The 20,460-nt window shown below is 35.8% G+C and overlaps 1 protein-coding gene across 27 annotated transcripts in view; it reads left to right on the top strand.

The window, feature by feature from the left end:
* The window catches only part of BBX (BBX high mobility group box domain containing), a 279,823-nt gene that overhangs the window by 141,358 nt on the left and 118,005 nt on the right, over positions 1 to 20,460 (top strand). The window lies entirely within an intron of this gene.

Here is a 20,460-nt window from a genome sequence, read left to right as displayed (position 1 = left end):
ACAATTTTTTTTTAAATGTGGCTAGTTGAGGAATATCTGTTAGTTGTGTTCTGAGATTTACATAGATCAGATTGCTGTTTCATCGTTAAACATGTTAAATGGATCCTTTCTGTTGAGCATTTTTAAAAACTTTTTTGGAGGATTCTGATTTTTTTTTCATTATACAACCTGCGCCTCCTTCAGTAAAAATAGTTTTGGGTTCACAAACAAGAAGCAGCTGTCTTAAATATGTTCATTGACTCAGCCGAGTGTCTGCAGTTGCCCAACAAAAGTTATTTGATTTTGGGTAGTGCAAAGAAATCAAAATAAGCATTCAGATTATATTTTGGCTGCTGTAATAAGAGCTTCTGTCTGTAACTTGAAGATCAGAAATCCACATGTAGTGTATTTTTATCTTAAAATTTGTAGAGATTTAAGCCTAAACACCACTGAGACTATTAAGAGAGCTTAAGTGATAGAGCTCAGTATTTCTTTTGAATTATTTTTCTGATCCTCAGAGGAAAACATTGAATCTTCATTTCAAGATTGACCTAACAAGGGCTACATCTCAATGTTATTCACAAACTGAGAAAAAAAAAATCATAATTTTATGTGTATTATTTGTTGAAACTAAGTGAATGCTTTAGTTCACTGAAGAAAGTCAATTCAAAGAATGATATGGACAAGGCCAGAAACATATGGAGAAATATATCTCAAAAAGACTTTTCAGAATTGTAAAATTGAGTGCAACAGAATAAAACAATTCACACATTTTATTAGATCCATATATACTGCAGACTCATTGCCTCCTTGAGAGACTGTTGCTGTAAATATGTAGGGAGCAAAAGAGTGTTGATGAGTCTCTGACTTAACTAAATATTCATAATGGATTAGCGTGCTGCAAGAATAATGACCACACGAATGCAGGCTAGTTTTAGGATTCTGTTTTCTCAGATCCTTTTTGAAAAATCTTACATCTTCAAAGTCTCTACTTGTGATTCTTTATCTCAGACAGTTACAGAAAGATCAACATGGTTTAGAAAAGTCCTAAACACCAAACTTTAACCAGTGATAAAATGAATTTTAGAAGTTTTGATATCCACATGTAGTGTATTTTATTTGAAACTTGGAGACAAATTAGAAAAGGATATCTTCTGTTTGATAACTTTCTAATGAGGCATAATCTTATGTCTGGACTGTTAAATTGAGAATTAGAGCAAATGTCTTAGAGTCACTTGTATGAGACCTTAAGTATCTCTTCACCTTAGCTCCCCAAGTGTAAAATAACTATGTTAATTATATAACTCTTAGTGCAGGTTATTTGAGAAAAAGTGTTCTTATCTTCAAATCACAATCTACAAAGTAAGTATTGAGAGGATTTGACGTAGTAGGAGAAAGGTCCTGGCTATTTTATAACCCTGTGATACAAAGTGATATTTTGAGTTAAAGGGGATCTAGAATAATATGACTGCAGTGTTCAAGCATAAGTTGAATGTGGCATTTCGTGAAAAGAACCTATGTTGGAAACATTTTGTAGTTCAGGTAGAAAGTGTGTATTTTTGAAGCTGTGTTGTACTATTGCCAGTTCTTCAAGATAACATCTCCTAATAAGTATAAGGTATGAATTATTTAGAAGCTGAAGGAAGGAATGGTAAAAGAAAGCAACCAGAATAGAGGAAGAGTATCAAACTAGGGTATATTTTTATTAAATAGTGGAGTCCATTGGAGTACAGTGTGCTGAAATATCAGGATCTTAGAATAAGTATTTAGTTCTCGTATATTCTTTTGCCTTTTGTTTTTAAAGGGCTGGCATAGCCGTGGGTGCTCACTACATTTACTTTGAATGTGGAATGACTGTTGGTCATTTTAATGAAGTAAATTTTAATGAAGTAAAATTTTTATCCTTTGTGAAGAGTGTCACGATTTACTTTTTTAAAAATTAAATAAACTTTGGTTGGCTTTAGAATTGTTAGTCTTTCTCAGTGATAAATGAAAATGAAAAATTAACCCCATGAATGACTTGGTACTGGCCCCAGCTCTTTCATCTTGAACAAGTTCCAGGACCTTGAGAAAATTTCTTAATTTTGTCCTGAATTTTCTTGTCTTTCAGTAAGGGAGTTAAGTTGGATAATCTCTGAAGTATGTTCTGACTTCCATAATTTTGTGATTTTGAATGAAGTAAAGTAAAGTAGGAGTTCAAAATGAGTAGAAGATTATTCCTAAATCAAGTTAGATGAAGTTAATAAGAGTTATTAACAAGAGTTTCACGATAACAGACTTTTGATAATAAAGAAAAGAGATCAAGTGTCAGAGAAAACGTTCCTTGTAGTAGAAATGGTTTCAGGAGTTGCAAAACCGTATATGGGATGTAATGACAATTAGATTTGTTTGATTAGGGCAAAGAGTTTTTCTTGGGGTATGGTAGTGAGTTTTCCTATTATGTTAATAAAGGCTCAACAATTTCTAATAGCCATTTAAAATCTGTTTTTAAGAAAGCTTTAATCTACATTTTTTAATGTAGATTAAACCCAGCATTTCGGCTTCTGTACCTGTTGCCTACCCCAAAAAACCTTCACAGGAATCATATTATTTGTTTCCTTTTTAACAGTTGTATAGTTCCCCTGAAAAATTCAGGGCATAGGCAAAGATAAACATTCCTAGACTCTCAAAGAATGAAAATAATACTGATTAAAAGTATGCCTCCTTACAATAAAGTTTTCTGTTTTATAAATTGCTGCTTATTAGAGACAACCAGGTAATTATTATAGTAGGACCCATTTCAAATTTTTTCTTAGAAATTTCTCTTATTCTGGATAACATTTGACTACTGTAAACTCTTGAAAATTACCATAAAATACTACCCGTAGAACTGTTTTTAAAATGAAGAAGCCCACTTGTTAGAAATACATTTCTTCATGTTTAAACACATACCTTTTCTACATTTGGAAGTCCTGTTTCGTGTAAAACACACATAGAGCAGTTTGACAACACGTCCTTGTGACAGTCTTCAAGTATTTTATTTATATTGGTGGACAGACGTGAACTGTTCTTTACAGAGTGGTATGGCCACAAAATGTAAAGTTAATCACTCTCTTTAGAAAAAAAAAATGCATCCAAACTTATATATGATATAATTTGACCCAAACCATTAATAATACTTTTGATGATACATTTTTCAAGGGAAAAGAATGTGTAAGTCATCTATAGTCCCTTAAAAATTAGAAATACATGTCAAAGGAGCCTGAAAAACACACTTGTAAATATCTTTGGAAATTCTGACTATGTAACTAATACTAAAAACTGCCTTTTGATTCTTCTCGATTCTTTTAATAAGTACCATAACGCCTTCGAGCCAGAAAGGTGTGTCTGAAGGTTCTAACACACACATTGTAGAATTCCTAAGTCATTGTCTTACTACCCTTCTAATTTTTGACAGATTATTCCTAGCATTTAGCAGTAACATAAAAAGACCTCCTTTGTATTGATTTTAAACTTTTATATCACCTTGGAAGTTTTAGACTAGAAACCCTTGCACTAGTAATGACTTTGGGACTCTGGACGTTTAGCTGGATGACTGATCCCAGTGTATCATTGCCAAGTGAAGGGAAGACATTGAGGCGTGCGATGCGTTGAATTGCTTTGACTCACTTCTTTCCCCTGGCAGTGGTTGCAGCCTGGCGGCAGCAGTACCAAATCTGTGTACTAGCACGTTTGAAAGCTGCTTTTCTTAGGCTCCCACAGCAGTTTGTATAGAAGAGGAGCCAAAGTAAGACGTCTAAAGAGACTTTCTCAAAAGCAATTCACATGTGATCTTACAAAGAACTCCTTTTAGATTTGGTCCTATCACTACACTCCTCAGACTTCTGTTAAAGCCTTTGCTAAGAGGTAGTGTTAGGGCAAGGCCTGGTAAGTTCTATTGTGTTGAATTTGTTGCAGAGTGTTTTTAAGAAATAACAGGCTTAGAGTAATTTAGAGTGTAGGGGCCAGCCATCTCCAGATACGAAAGAGGGAACCTGATATTGAGAGGTTAGGTGATTTAGCCAAGACATGTTCCTGCTTACAGAGTCCAGGTTTTCAGACTTCCACTTATGTGTGCATTTATCATGTCAGAATATGATTATGAATAGTAAGAAGTAAGTCGCAGAAGAATAACAGAAAGGACATTTTAACTATACCATAAAAGTTAAATGGTGTCAACTGCCATTAATCTGATAGGAAGATCCAGATTAAAGTTTCAGACCCTGGAGACTGGAATGGGTTCAGAGCTAAAATAATGTATAGTGTATCTATCCTTACTCTGTGAGATGATGAGAGGCAAAAGATGGCAGTTTTGAGGGAAATCAGAGCTTTTCTTCTCAAATCCTGAGGGTTAGTTTGTGAACTTCTGTTTATTGGCCATCGTGTTTTGAGCACCTGCGGAGGAAATGCTGCTCCCTCAGCCTCAGCCAGCTTAAGGACTGTGCTGATGGGAAGCAGAAGCAGCTCCTTGTGCCCTCTTAGTAAATAGCACAGATTCTCACTTCAATAACTGATGAGTCTGTTCTGTTGTCTCTCAGTCCCCTTGTCAAAACCACTGATCTGGATTGCTCTACAGAAGCTGCTTTGCCCCTCTCTTCTCTGATGATCATGGAGGAACTCAGTTTTAATACCGTCGTTTGCGTCTGATACACTTAGGCAGCAGTTCCCTCATGGACCTTTTAGATCAAAATGACACTACAGTACCTTAAGAAGCTTTTAAAGGAGACATTCTGTTACTCTTTGGGGAAGAAGAAAAAGGCAGTATGATATAGCCGAAAGAGTTCTGATTTTGTGGTCAAGAGACCCAACCTTAACTCTGCCACTAATTGGTTTGGTGAACTTGAGCTAACCTTTAACCCCTGTGGGTCTTTTTTTTTTTTTTTTTTGACATCTGTAAATTGGGGGACAAGATGATCTCCAAGGGCTGGATTTGCGGTCCCCATCAAGTCTGTGTTGAAGGGTTTCATTTTTAGAAGAGTAGCTCTTTAAACAAATTATCCTATAAATTAAATATGACACCAGAAATAGCAGTGACAAATGGAGAATTTTCCTAGGGGAGCCAGTTATGACAGGCTACAGAAAACTTTTTAAAATAAAAACTTATTATCAGACAGTAGGATGCCCTACAAATAAATTGATAAGTTCTGTTTTACAATGTAGGAATCTGAAAATATCTAGAAAATTAGAATTTTTTAAAAAAAAATTGTAGAATCTGCTTCCAAAGATCAAAACAAAACAATGAGTCTATAACTAAGGTAATTTAGATAGATATGAATTTCATCAGATTAAGTTTAATTATAAATTGGATCTGAATTATCAAAGTCTAATACTATAAATAAATATTTGGTTGGGTATCAGTCTTCCATCTTGCCTTATGTATTTATGCTACATCAGTTGGTTTCATTAATACCATTTTAATTGATCATAACTTGTGTTACTGCCACACTGATAGTAAAAAGAGCCTTTACAGCTGTGTACATGTAGGGACGTGGTACCGCTTTCACGGCTTTGCTGGAAACACTACACTGATTTCGAAATATCAGACATAGCTTATTTAGAACCAGTAAGTTTATTGTCATATAGTGTAGGGCAGCAGTAACAGTAATTACTGTCCTGATATAATGATGCTAATCTTTTATCATCATCATCTGAAGTGAATGATAAAAACATATTAAATTGAATCTCCTTTTTAACTTGTGTTGTGCAACCATTATAGGTCCTGGACCACTTAGGAGATAATTGGGCTGTTCCTTATTCTTTGTGGTAGTGGCAGATATTCAACTTGAGATTTAAAATCACTATTACCAGTCAGAGTTGTGTGTGTTTAAAATATGTTGTTGTCCACCAGCTCAGACCAGTAATTGGTGAGGAAGTGGTGTAAGGGATAGCTGTTTTTTCATGCAGAATAGCTTTTTAAAAGATCATTTCATCAAGATTGAAATGTAAGCAAGCAGAGAAATTTTATAAAAACATCCACTAGATGGCATCTTGTAATTGTGTTTAGCGTTATCCTGAAGCATTCTTGACTAGCGGGTATAATTGGAACAGAAAGAGTTTTATTTTTTTCTCTGAAGGTTGGTTGTTCATGAATATATGAATTCACATATACTTTAAAATAATCTTAAAGTGAAAAAATTTTAACCAGTCATTTTGACATACTGCCCACTCATCATAGGAAACATTTCTAGAACATCCTGATATGTTCTCAAACATAGCATGACATTGGTAACCTGTATTAGTAACATCGGGAAACTTGCTTTCCTAACCATTTTACATTCTTAATTTTATAAAAATATGGAAAGCATAGAAAATTGGTCCCCTGCTAGTTAGAAAATAAGTTTTGGTATTTTGCTTTGGTAGGGCATTGTGCTTATAGCAGAGATAGAGATTATATTTTTGGTGTGGTTCCAAAGTTCTTTTAAAGTTCTAAGAACCATTGACCTTGATCCTGTGAAAAATTTCTTAGTGTTGAATTTATTTTTCAAATACAGATGCTCTTTGACTTAAAATGGGGCTACATCCTGATACACTCACTACACTCTTAGCTTACACACTCAGAACAGTTGTATTAGCCTACAAGTGGGCAAAATCATCTAACACAAAGTCTATTTTATAATAGTGTTGCATATCTTATGTAACTTATCGAATACTAAAAGTTTTTCAAGCACGTTTAACCTATGTTAGGCTATGATATTCAGTAACTTAGGTATATATTAAAGACCATTTTCCACTAATGGTATTTTTAACTTACTTGTAAGTTGAGAAATGTCTGTATTAACAAGCTAACGATCTTATTCTTAAGTGCATACAAATTTCCAAATGATTTGGTTAATCTCTTTAGCCTATTAGTATTTTTAAAAGCTTATTGTTTATGGAACTATACAGTATACCCCAATGTCTTATTTTTTTATTTTTGAATTATTTGTATTTTAAGTTAAAGAAAAGCTAGAAAATAGAATTACCAGAAAGAAGAAAACCTCATCCATAATTTTATCGTAGATAATGTCGTAAACAATTTAGCGTTCATTCTTTCAGGCTTTTTTGGTTTATGTATATATAAGCACATATTTATTATGTATTTTTTAAAGGAATCAGGCTCTTTTCTATGCAACCTTTTTTCCCACTTATCTTGAGTGTCTTTTTATGCCAATAAATGCATTTTCATGGAATTCTTAGTCACTATAAATTGTTATATTTTAACCAAGCTCCTGCTGTTTATGTTTTGCCCCCCCACTCCCATTTTTTCTCTACCCACAGATTTTTGACATGCAGAGGTATTTCTTTACTTAACGGTATTGACTGATGAGAGCACTGGATTAAAGCAGCATAGGTCAACCTAGCACAACATCTGGTTAATAGTAGGTTCTCAATAATATTGAATGAATTTTTTACTTTTTTTGGTTACATGAGTTTAATGGTTAGAAGTTATTATAGGCATAGCACGGTGGCTTAAGCCTATAATCCCAGCACTTTGGGAGGCAAGCCGAGGCAGGAGGATTGTTTGAGCCCAGGAGTTTGAGATAAGCCTAGGCAACACAGTGAGACCTTGCCTCTGCAAAAATTTGAAACGTTAGTTGGGTTTGGTGATGCACGCCTGTCGTCTCAGCTACTCTAGAGGCTGAGGTGGGAAGATCACTTGAGCTCAGAAGGTCAAGGCTACAGCAGTGAGCTGTATTTGCACTACTGTACTTCAACCTGGGCAAGAAGGGCAAGACCCTTTCTCAAAAAAAAAAAAAAAAGTTGTTAATTGTAGTTTATTTCAAGTTGATTTGAATGCTTATAGTTCATGATTAATTATGATGATAATGATAGCAAACCTTCATTTGCACTTACTGCAAAGCACTACTCCAAGCAGTGTATGTGTTTATAAAAATTGGCTTAATCCTCACAATGAAATAGATACTGTTATTATCTTCCTTTTACAGATGAGGTTGCCAAGGCACAGAGAGGTTAGGTTACTTGCCCAAGATTACACTGTTTGCAGATATTCTAATAATTTATAGATGCAGGTTTACAAATTCAGGAAAAAAGAGAGTTCACACTTAACATGTATGTCAAATCACATGAGATATGAAGCATAGACAAAGGGAAATTAAGCAGGATGGTCTAGGATTTCTTTCAAAGCCATATTTAAGGGCTTCATTAAAAAAAAAAAAAAGCCAAAGATTTGTGTAGTTCTTTTGAAATGGCATCAGTGCCATTTTCGTATTGAATGTAAGATCGCAAGTTGTAAAGTTTGTAGTCTAAATAATATAGTTTACAGTTATGTTTGACACCATGCATATCTTTGACACAGATGATACATAATTTTTAATTTGTATGGAATTTACATATCATGGTAATAATTTGATGTATATTAACCAAATTCAGGCTCATAGAGTTTTCTGGGCTTGAGTCACATATTTTCTCAGCCTTGTCCAGGTCTTGCTGTGCTGAATATGGAAGCTGTGTGGTTTCCCAGCAGCAGAGCCATTGATTTAATGGACATTTATTAAGCACCTAATATATGCCAGGCACAACAATAGCACTGGGCATACAAAGATAAATAAAATACCACCTCTTCAGGAAGACATAGTGTGTGGCTAGCAACATTGAAAAGATCCGTCCCGGAAACAACAGGATTCTGTTAAAGTGCTTGCTTACTTGCTTTAAGATTGTTTCTTTATAAAATGGAAAAAATAAAACATGAACAAGCCGAACCAGAAAGGGATTAGTACAGTCCAGGCTTTCTCTTTCCTCAGAACTTGTACTGTGGGGGCTTTATTAAAAAACCCCCTCTCTTCTTGATGTCATAGTACCTAAAATTCCTTCATGAAGAGTCATTAAAAATTACTCTTCCCCAAAGCCATATTTTAAAATGAGTTTTAATTTATTATGTTACTTAGCCCTTGTTGTCTCATTGGGAAAGCCTAGCCTATGACAACCTGGAAGGACTCAGAACTGGCGTTTTAAAACAGAAAGTCTATCGGCAATGAACAGGTTCAGTAAGAAAGTAGGGTCTGAGTCCCGGGGATCAGGGAAGGCTGGGAGGAACAAGTGTTCAGTGTGAACATAATTCAGGATTTCAGATACTTCCTGCTGAGCCCATAAGTGTTACTGTGGCCAGAAGGCTGTCAGACTTTGACAAGTGAGCCCTATTTTTGGATGATGGAGAAACAAGCCAAACCTTCCTCACTGGCCACATGGGGCTTTTTTGGTTCTTAGGAAGGTCTGGAAAAGCTCCTCACAGACCCAAGTCGAAGGATGGCATAAATGAACGTATCTGACTTCCCTATTTTAACTAGAGCTACTCCTGAGTTGGACTCCTTTATCGCCTCTTAGGAGTACCTCTTTACAAAGCAATTATTCCAAAAATCCAAATAGGATTTCAGAAGCCCCATATTTCTAAGAGGAGGTCAAGGGGTGCAAGTGGTAGTAGACGTGCAGAAAGTAAGGGTGAAGTGGTTTCCAAGTAAAATGAGGTTGTTGATTACTTGAAGAGGTGACAGAGCCAAATTTATGAAAGCGTTAGGGTTTCCCATACCTGACAGTATGGCTTGTTGGAAAAAGGAGCAGAAAGAGGCTGAATTTTCAGTCAGAAACCACTGAAACCACTATTTATGTAATATTTATAGGAGACCATGTGCGATTCAGTTGAATTGCTAGGTCTCGCTATAGCAGTTTTTAAAAGCTTCTTTGATTGTTGACAGGTCCGTTAAGACATGCTGCACATGTAGATAAGGAAGACACTCAAGTTTCAACATCCTCACTAAATGATCATGAAGTTCTTATGGTTTAAAAAAGTTCAGATTTACAATTCCATGTAACCTTTCATTAATTAAACAAATTGGATCTTTGTTACTCTTCTGAAAGTTTTAGAATTGCACTTCATGTTTTAGAAATGACTCATCAGCTTTGCATTGCTCTGGTGACCAGGAAGCCTAAATTTGCAAAAGTAGTGTTTTTCTCTGGATTTTGGAGTGTGCCTCTTTATGTGTGATGTACCGTGGTGGCCCACCATAGAGGGTGTAGCAATTGACTCCCTTCCTGTAATGCTTTTCAAAATAACACCTGAAAAGTGGAAGCCCTGATGGTAGTGCTAATAAATAATGCTTTAGAAACCTGTTCTAACAAAATTAAGCCAATTTGGATAGCTTATAAGTAATCAACACAAATAGACATAGAAATATTAATGCAAGTTTTATGATATCAGGATTGTTAGCAACCAGAGATCGCGAAGAAAATATTTACATCCACCAAGGACACCTTAAGCATATAGTAGATGAGTCTTGTATGTTCCTGGAAATAGGTGGGGAAAGGTTTAGTTAATATAGTGTTATGAAACGTCTTTTTTAAAGAGTCTGAAATTATTTTTAAAATTCAAATTTATATAGTGCATTTATTTAGAGCAGTAACTTTCAACTGCGGATCCCACAAACCTACAAGGAGTGTTTAGAAATTAGTAGGACATTATTTGGTGAAATGCTACAGTCTGGGATTGGGTGTAGGAGTCAAAGGGCAGGGAAAGAGCCTAGATATATGTTAACTCAGCAGGAAGTGAAACAGTCTTGCCAAGTAAGAAACTATCCCATTCACGATGCCAAAATCTTCCTCACTGAGAAATGCTGATTTTAGAGTACTGGATATTACTGTAAGTTAAGCCTAACCAGAGAAGTAATTGAAAGTGTCCGCCCTTTGGACTCTGAAGATGCATATCATATACCGAAAGAATAAGGTAGAATTTCCTGTAGAGAAATTCTGGAGATTTCCACACCTACTATTTTATTAAGGTGAACTACCTTGTGGATAGTTTAACTCAGTTGCTTAACTGAGGGTAAATTTTATTTCTCCCTGTCAGAGTAAAGCTAGCAACAGGGGGGCTATAAATATAAATTTCCAGAATCTTACACCTGCTGACCATAAAAGTCAGTCTAGATCATGGGGGAAGCTGCACCGAAAGCATGTTTTCAACAGCTACTGATAAAGCTAACATGAAATAAAATCACACACATTCAATGTGCTTCATAACAGTGCAGTATAATGAAATCCAGAGGCCAACTGATAGTAAAAAGCAGGTGTTATAAAAGTGTACTTCACATAAAACTAATTTGGTTACTCTTTTTAAAAGCAGATGTAGAGTAAATTCATGAAGATGTTAGGAACATGGGTAGGGTGAGTGAGGTTGGAGGAAGGAAAGACGACCTAAGTTGTTGGGAACTCCTCTTATGGGAAGAACATTTAATAGTTTCCCCCCGCCCCCGGTGTTATTGAGGTTATGGATGATTCACTATGATTTCTTAAGCTGTCTCTGACATTTTCCCCAAGTTATTTCTAAGACAGTTCACTCGTTCATTCATCACTAAGAATTTGTTCTTTGTAGTAGGTATGCTTTTATTAAGTGTGGAAGACAAACCTGCAAACAATAAAACCCCTATTGAAGGTGATAATGTCACAGTAGCTGTGTAGATAAAATAATGTGGGACAGAAGGGTCTACTCCAGCAAACCAACTCCAGCTTCTGATCATAATAGGGCAATCACTTAAGTTACCTAGAAATGAGATAAAACAGTATTTCTGCTCTCCCACTAGATCCCATAGCATTGGGTAATAATCTAGGATGACTCTGGTATAAACAAACAATGGAATTTTAAAGTTCATTCTTAATTAAGATATGATATGTTGAGAGTCTGTTTTATTCCCATGTATGTAGTCAAGTAAGTGCTTCACTTCTAAATGCTGAAACTATAAGACGTCCCGCGGTAATTGAATTACAGACAAAAAGGCCCATTTGCTGCAGTTGCAGTAATTATGTGGTGAAGCAGTTAATTTTGAGCAAGTGTGAAAAGATGTCACATTGTCACAGAAAGGATCAGGAAGAGAAAATCACTTTCCACTGCAGCATATTGATCTGACACCTCAGAAGCCTGATACTTTATCCTCCATTAAATCACATTTAAAATATTTTATTTTAAAATAACTTATTGACTTTCTTTTTTGTCTGTAAAATAATACATGTTGAATGAGAATAACACCAAAATGCATGGAGACAAAAATATCAGTCAATGCATATACCACTGCATATCCCTTGTGAACATTTTATTGTTGTCCTTGTAGCCTTTTTACTAGGCATAAACATAGTTGAACAGTTTCTTTACTTTTTAATTAGAATTATGGTATATAAATGTTACTGTAAATGCATTTAATGAAACATTTTTTTATTGATTGATTTTGCCATCAAATTCCTATGCCTGCCCTTGTTAGAGGTCCCCCCTGCTTCCGATTTTAGTGTTTTATTTGATTTCACAAAGATGGTGGGATTCAAGGTGTGGTATGGTGTAAACTTGTACATTTTAGAAATAGATACTTCCTCATATGTTTGCTATGTATCATAAAATTACTGCCATTTAGTAGGATGGAAAGCATAGTTTTCTTTTTCAGGGAAAAGAAAATAGCTATTTTGCTAGAGAAGGAAAACTTCAGGGTATTATAAGGATTTATTTGTGATCACATTTGCCTGATGCTGATAGATACAATGGTATACACATTGCTTGTTTAGATTGTCATTCTTTTATTCTGCTTTCTTAACTTTGCTGCAGATGCTCTTAGTCACTGCATGTTCACATACTGGAGTGGTTAATGCTCCTTTTAGAAGCTAAGCTATCAGACTGTCAGTCAAGAATGTACTAACTGCTGACTTTATGGATGCATCCCAAAAGTTAGATTTGGCATTAGAGGTCACATTCATACAAAACTCTGTTTTATGAGAGCAAGGAATACTTTACGGTCCAAGGGCTGTTGGCAGTTTTCCAGTTTCTATCTGTGGATCTATCAGCTCTACACTTCGTAGAAAGTAGGCATGCATGTGCCTGCACATGTGTTAATCTTAAAAGTATAGTTCTTTTCCATGAAAGCTGCTTTATTTTTTCTTACCCAGAAAGATTATATTGTGGTAATGGGAACTTTTAACCCAGGATTATAAATCTTCCTTAGGCTTCAGTTAGATCCTGCTGTTGCTCTCCACTAACTGAACTTTAAGCTATCAAAAATAAGAGCCTTCCCATTGTTTTACTATGTCAATATCTGTTGTTTCCTCCCTTTATTAAAAGTCCCCAGATGGAAAACTGTCTTTCTAAATTCCCTTCAGCAGTACCTATTGCAGGTAAGAAAATATTTTTAAATAAATGTTATAATGTGGCTGCTATTTATCTTCTCTAATTGTTTAACATGAACCATGGAGATGACAGGGATATTTTATTGTTTTAAAATAAGCTTGTTTCATTCTATATATCATCATTAGACTTGGCATAGCAGTAAATATGAAAGGTTAAGAAATAGATTCCATTTTTAAATATAAAACTTAAACTGTGTTTCAGTTTAAGGTCTTCAAAATTTTTCCCATAGTTGCAATATTTTTTTCTGAGATAATAGGCCCTGTCCGAGGGGATGCTGAATAACTCTCCAATAATGTCCAACACTGTCTGACATCCCAGAGAAGGAATTGAGAGGGTCTCCCAGGTAGTCAAATTGATGCTGTTGCTATGGTAAGTTCCTACGTCACCATGAGAAGCAGAAATATCCAAGGAAGCAGCAGTGGCGGAGCAAAGGCAGCTACTTCTAGCCTGACAACTAAAAGCTGAAAACTCACATGACTGAATTTCAGGGAACATTTTTCCCATAGTTGAGAGTAGGGTGCCTAACTGAATCATCAATGTCAGCTATGAACAGTAAGAAAAATGCTTTTGTAAGATCAAAGACAGATACTGTATTTGGAATTTGTTCAGAAGAGTAACTTTGCAATTGCAAATATACTCTTAACTGCAGTATTTTGTTATCTGTCTTCGAAGGAGAGCTGCATGTTGATAGGCCACTTCCTGCCTTTCATCTTTTTTTTTTCTGGGATTGTAGGCAAAGTGGGTGGGGGGAAGCAGCACCATAGAAGTGTCAGTCCTTTTTTATGAGCTGTTTTAAAACATGGGCAACTGAATTACACATTTTAGAAAGTAAAGTTGGTTCTGAAGAAATGCAGTTGTAATTTTGTGGTAAGGTCACTACGAATGGCTTCCAGGAGACTCTGCCAAATAATAGCAGAGGTTAACAATATAGTCTATAGAGAAACTAGAGAACAGAAAATAAGAATGTATTAGTTTTAGGAGCCAGGGTGTTATATAGACTGACAGGAGGCTGCCAGGGTCAAGAAACAAGTTTTAAGAAAATAGGAAGCCCATCTGATAGGAGACAGTATCCACGAGAGTAGACACTGATTTGTCAGTTTGACAGGTTCTTGTTCGTGGAATCAGCATAAAGTTACCTTGATCCACTTTAACCTGAGGGTATTTAATCAGGTGTTTGGTATAACAAATGTTGAGGATAGTAATTTGGGGCCACATTAGGCTAGTTGCAAAGTCACACTTGAGCAGCCTTAACCAAGATGATTTTTCTAAATGAAATTGAAGGAAGCAAAGGGTAGGAAACCCATGAAAGGTTGCTAAAAATTACATGTAGAAGATACACTATTCCCTTTCCTTCTCAGCCTTCATTTTTCTTCATCAGCTCTCACCAGTGCTGCATCTGTGAGAGGATAATGCAGGCTATCCTGCCATGAGTAATGGACCTTGATTTCCACTTTTCTGATTGCTTGCTATCTGCTGTAAGTAATGCCTTACAGGCATTCTCCCTGTGACCTGGAGCATTTTAACTAATACTTATTTGGACAGAAGTCCCAATAACCACGGATTTTTTCATTCCGCTTTTCTAATTTTTGCCTTTATTGATTTCCAGTAAAACTCTCAGTGCAGATTTTTTGTACATTTGTTTTGTAACTACAAGGTTTTTTGTTGATATGTACCTTTTCTTTGTGATATTCTTTCCTTTGAGAATAGCAAGGAACCCTGAGAATTGGTAGATTGTTCTCAAAATAGATCACTTCTTGTCTGCTCCACTTGGCTGTGACTTCTTTCATTAGGATAATAGAATAAAATTGCCCTTTAGAAGCTTTTCCTTTATTGATCCAGTTCATTTCAGAGGCGGAAAGTGAAGAAGAAAGTAAGAGTTCTTTTTATTATCTTATTGTAAATAAACCTGGCCATTTTTACTCTTAAAAACAATACTGTACTCATTTTACTCTTACTAATAGTAGAAATTCAAGTAATCTCAGGTTTATAATTTAATAGGAAAATACGTAAATATGTGTGTGTTTATGTGCAAAACGTTTAATTTTAACTTAACCCTCTTGTGGACTCAGTTTTACAGATCATTAAATTGGTGAGTTTAGATCAGTTCTAACATTGTACGGTTTTATTAATGATTCCCAGTGTATGCTTCATAAAATCTCAGATCTAGAAATAACCATAAGAGATACCTACTGGTTTACCTTTGTCCATTTGAGCAGTAGTAGATTTAATATAAGAAGAGCTGTCTGTGTTTTTTCTTGTTTTTTTGGTTTTTTTTTTTTCTTCTAGCAAATTTCCAAGACTGTAAACCTATGATGATTTTTAAGTAGGAAAGTTTTTAAAACTGTTTTTGGAAGATAGTTGAAGAAGTAGTGACAGTAGTTGTCTGGGTTTAGCAGTATCAATAATTTAGCACTTTTAGTGGTCAAGGACAGACCCTTCTTTCCACTATTCATGTCTAGGGACACTTGAACTCCCCATTGATTTTTCCATCATGCAGGAGCCCCTCAGTGTTCAGTTAGTTCTTCCCTGAGCACACGAATGGTTGGATTGATGTGAGGCCCACAATTTAAAGACCCAGGTTTGGCCATGTTTATTACTTGTCTGAGCTGTAGACTATTGTGGTGTTCGCATTTTCTAGTGTCATAGGCAGTTTTACCTCAGATTCTGAATAAATGCAAAAATAGGGCAAGGTGATTTAATCCTAACCAACCTGTTAAAGGTCCAAATCTCCTAATTTCTGAAAGTTTAACATCTCCATAATAAATCATGCACTGAATTGTGTCTAAAATAAAAAATGTGTATTTACTGAGAGCCTCTATGACTTTGCTTTGAGGACATTAGAAATTGACTTTTTTTTAAGGAAAAAAATATTTCTCAATATACTTTCTAAATAGATGTTGGGAAGTCTTATTAAAATGTTGGAAAAGTTATTTTTTCCTTAATACAAAATTCCAAGAAAGCACATCAGAAATGTTTAAAATGTCAGACGTTACAAAACAACTTAATGATGGTATACAAAATTCAGCTTTAAGCCAGTTTTCAAATCATAGAATCCAGCGTTAATTAATAATGGAGGGCGGTTTGCGTAAACTGTGGGAAAATAGGGAGTGGGACAAATACACAGAACAGCTGTTACAGTTTTTCTGAAGACTCAGCTATACAGTTAAGTTTCTTTCTTTTTTTTTTTTTTTTTTTTTTTGATGAGTGTAAAGGCTATGTGAAGTCCTGCTAAGCTGATTTATTGTGTCTTTATTTTTCTAGTAGAGAGTGGAGAGAGGGGAATGGAGAACTTACAGACAGAGAAGGGGGGACTGCAGGACAGCCTGGCCCCTGCTGGAGATAAGGAGGTAAAATCATAGCATACAGTGGTAATAACAGGCCTTCATGGTCATCTAGCCCAACTTTCTGGTGCTTGAAGGCTCCACAGTTTTTCAACTTCATCAGTTGCGAATTTTGTCTTGAACCGGCCTGACATTGGATCTGTTTTTCCTTTTGTGAGGTGAAAGCCAGGACTAGACACTGGTCATTTTTACTCTGTCTGATACCATTATTGGTCCCATAGTTCACTATGCAAAAAGTACTCTACAAGCAACAGAAAATGAATATGAAAAGTACAGAATGGGCTAGGCACGGTGGCTCACACCTGTAATCCCAGCACTTTGGGAGGCCGAGGTGGAAGGATCACCTGAGGTCAGGAGTTCGAGACCAGCTTGGCCAACATGGCGAAACCCTGTCTCTACTAAAAATACAAAAATTAGCAGGGCATGGTGGCACACACCTGTAATCCCAGCTACTCTGGAGGCTGAGGCAGGAGAATTGCTTGAACCCGGGAGGCGGAGGTTGCAATGAGCCAAGATCGCACCACAGCACTCCAGCCTGTGTGATGAGCGAAACTCCATCTAAAAAAAAAAAAAAGAAAAATACAAAATGTTATTTACACTTTATTACACTTTATGTCTATTACCAGATCGTCTTTGACCATTTTTGTATGAATGCCACAAAATTCCAGTTCTGTTCTCTCTTCAGCATTACTTTCCTGTGAAGGCTCAGCCAGTGCTTCCCTAGGGCAAGCCTGAGATTCCAGGAATGGCTAGTCACCTGACTTATTTCCTGGGATCACATCCCTTGAAAGTTGCTGAACCTACCTAGTCCTAAATAATAGCACAACAAATAACTGAACAGTTCTTTTCAGACTCTTTTTAATGTGTTGTTGATGCCCAAAGTAAGAGAATCCAGGTCACAGTTGGCAAAGTTTGCAGTGGCAGGAAGCTCTTGGGGAACCCAGGGGTTCATTCTTGACGGTGTCTGCGGCAGTATGGATAAATTCAGCCGTTAGTTATAAGGGTTAATAATGGGACAAATTGGGATCGTCAGAGGGAGCAAAGAGAATTGTCTGAATTCTCCAATGGCTTTTATAATTGCCAAGTGTCCAGTGCCGAGAATGTTATACTACTATATATTATCTATTCTCTAATGGTTCAGACCACATTTTTTGCACTCTATTACCTGCTGCCTAGTTCCCAAATGGTTTTATTATTATATAGGTTTTCTCTCACCAACAAGTTCTTTATTGTTCCAACTCATATTTTATAATCACTGTCATCTTGCTTAATGCTAGTCCATTAATAGGCCCTCAGAAGGTTGATTTGGGATCAGAAGGTCTCCCTAGAGGAGTTATATAAGAGCTACAGAAAGAATTTGCCCACCTTTTAGTACAGATTTGGCAGTCATCAAAGCAAACGGCTGGGAGAGCTCAGCAAGCAGAATTCTCCTTTGACTCCTCAATGGGCCTTACCTTTCAGTTCAAGGGAAGCTATAATATGAAATAAAATGTGTCTGATGTTTGCTGTTAGATTGTGATTTTTGGTACACAGCAGACAATGACAGGTTTTCCTTATTTTTTTTCCCCCCTTAGAATCAGGGCGATCAAGTATATTTTATTTACTCCAGTTGGTTCTTTTTCAAACTTTCGACTAAACTTACTTTTATTCTTAAGCCATATAATAGTACACATTTTAAAATCTAGCAATACTTGGACATTTCTGAAGACCTTTTTTGGTACAAAATGTCTTTTGAATTTTTCTTGTGCTTAAAAACATTTACAGTAAACACAGGAAGTTGTATGCTACTGTGAGATTATAGGGGAGGTTTGTGGAGTGACCTTCCCTTACATGCTGTGTTGCTTATGGAAATGACAAGCTTTCATAATATCTATTAAACTGTAACCTGCCTATTGTGTTCAGTGCAGAATGCTGCATTTAGTTAAAATGTTAAGAAATGTTTGTTCCACCTCTGCCTCTCAGAAAAATTAGATGGAGATGTGTGTGCTCTCCATCAATAAAGCATATTTGTTTTGAAAGATGCAGCACTCATGGGCTGTCAGTCATAACGACTTCTGAGAGTACTTAAGAGCTGCAACATCAATATTTACAAAATACAAAGTGAAGAAAAGTACATTGCGTCACAGACATGTGCTGTCTTGTTCCGATTCCCTCCCTCCTCAGTGTATTTAGTATGGTTAAGTCTATATGGAGGAGTATTTTGAGATACGAATGGAAGTTTGGGATTCCTCTAAAGTAATTACTGAGAGACATGATTGAAATACCAACAAGGCTTGTAAAATGGAATTACTTTTCCTCCCAAAGTAAATATATTGATTAAAAACTAAAATCAGTGATACAATCAGATGGAAGAAAGTACCTATGTTTAACGTCCAGAGACTTTATAGGCTGTGTTCCTACTTTGCTCCTTAATGACATTATAAAGATTACATAAATCCCTCTGAGGCTTCTCTCAAATGGGCATAATTATACCCATTTCATGGGATTTTATAATACTAAATAAATGTGTGCAATAAAGGCTTTGTGAGTTATAAAGTGGTACATAATTGGAAAGCAGCAAATAAGGTAGCCTAGGGGTTTTTAATGGCAGTACTAGCTTTTTGTGTAAGAAAATATATTTGGAACTTATTAATGAAATGTACTCAAGTTATATATTATGAAGTGCTTTATCATAAAAAATTAAAACAATTTATTAAATATGTCAGAATGATGACTTTATTATTATATTATAATCTATCTTTGAAAAAAATTAAAAGCAGCATGGGCTCACTTTTAGCATATAGTCCCTGTTATTTATCCTATATTCTGCCACTAAGTCTTGTGGCCTGATAAATTACTAAGTGAAAGCATTCTCTCCCTCTTGTTTCCCCAATATAATGCCATTGTGTAAATATGGAAAGGCTTGGTTAGACACTTATCACAAAGTACACGTTGGAGATTCCAGGTAGAAAGGGACTAAATTAATGAGAAATGGTTTTAGCAGGGTTAAGAATCTTGCTTAGGGGAAAAATGATATTAAATTTGAAAATTCCTGGGTTTAACTCAGTATGTGGATAGTTACCTCTCCCCAAAATCAGCAAACACAGTGTTTTAACAATATAAAAGAGCTTCTTAAGTGATTTCCCAGGTTTATATGGTTTATGATTATTTTACAGAGGAGCTTTTTTTGATATTATAAAGCATTACCCTTATATTTAAATAGGATGCCAGAAGATAAAAATTTGGCCAGCAGAGGGAGCCAACTTATGTAAATTGGGCTGTGAGGAACATGCTCTAGGGTACCTCAGTAAACGTATATCTTGTGGGTATTGGTTTACAACATTCTTGTACTGTGCATTGAGAAGAAAATTAAAGGAAGGAACTTCAGTCATATTAAAACCAGTTCTTTATTGCTTTTATTTTATTTTATTTTACTTTTTGAGAAAGAGTCTCATTCTGTTACCCAGGCTGAAGTGCAGTGGCAGGATCACAGCTCTCTGCAGTCTCTACCTCCTGGCTCCTGAGCTCAGGGGATTCTCCCACCTCAACCTCCTAAATAGCTGGGACCACAGGTGTGCACCACCATGCCTGGTTAATTTTTAATTTTTTTGTAGAGACGGGGTCTCATTATGTTGCCCAGGCTGGTCTCAAACTCCTAGGCTCAAACGATTACTCCTGCCTCAACCTAACATAGTGCTGGGATTACAGACATGAGCCACGGCACCTGGCCACTCTGGTACTTTTTAAAAAAGAAAAAAGGCAGGCAAATAATATACGAATAGGAACTGTGTTTTGTTATTGTTGTTATTCTCAGACATGAAGAATCTTTTATAAATAAATGTCATCAATTTAATAAATTTAGTAGATAAAAATAAGGTTTTAGAACTTGGCTCTGGGGTTAGAGCACATTCATTCTAAACATCTACAAGGAATATAAATAACACGTGAAAGAAATATAAAAGGAATTGTTAATGTTCTAAACAGAGTACTGTT

This window comes from Macaca mulatta, chromosome 2, assembly GCF_049350105.2.
Source record: "Macaca mulatta isolate MMU2019108-1 chromosome 2, T2T-MMU8v2.0, whole genome shotgun sequence".
Taxonomy (NCBI): domain Eukaryota; kingdom Metazoa; phylum Chordata; class Mammalia; order Primates; family Cercopithecidae; genus Macaca; species Macaca mulatta.
Note: the sequence above shows the minus strand (reverse complement) of the source record. Positions and strands in the feature narration are given on the sequence as shown.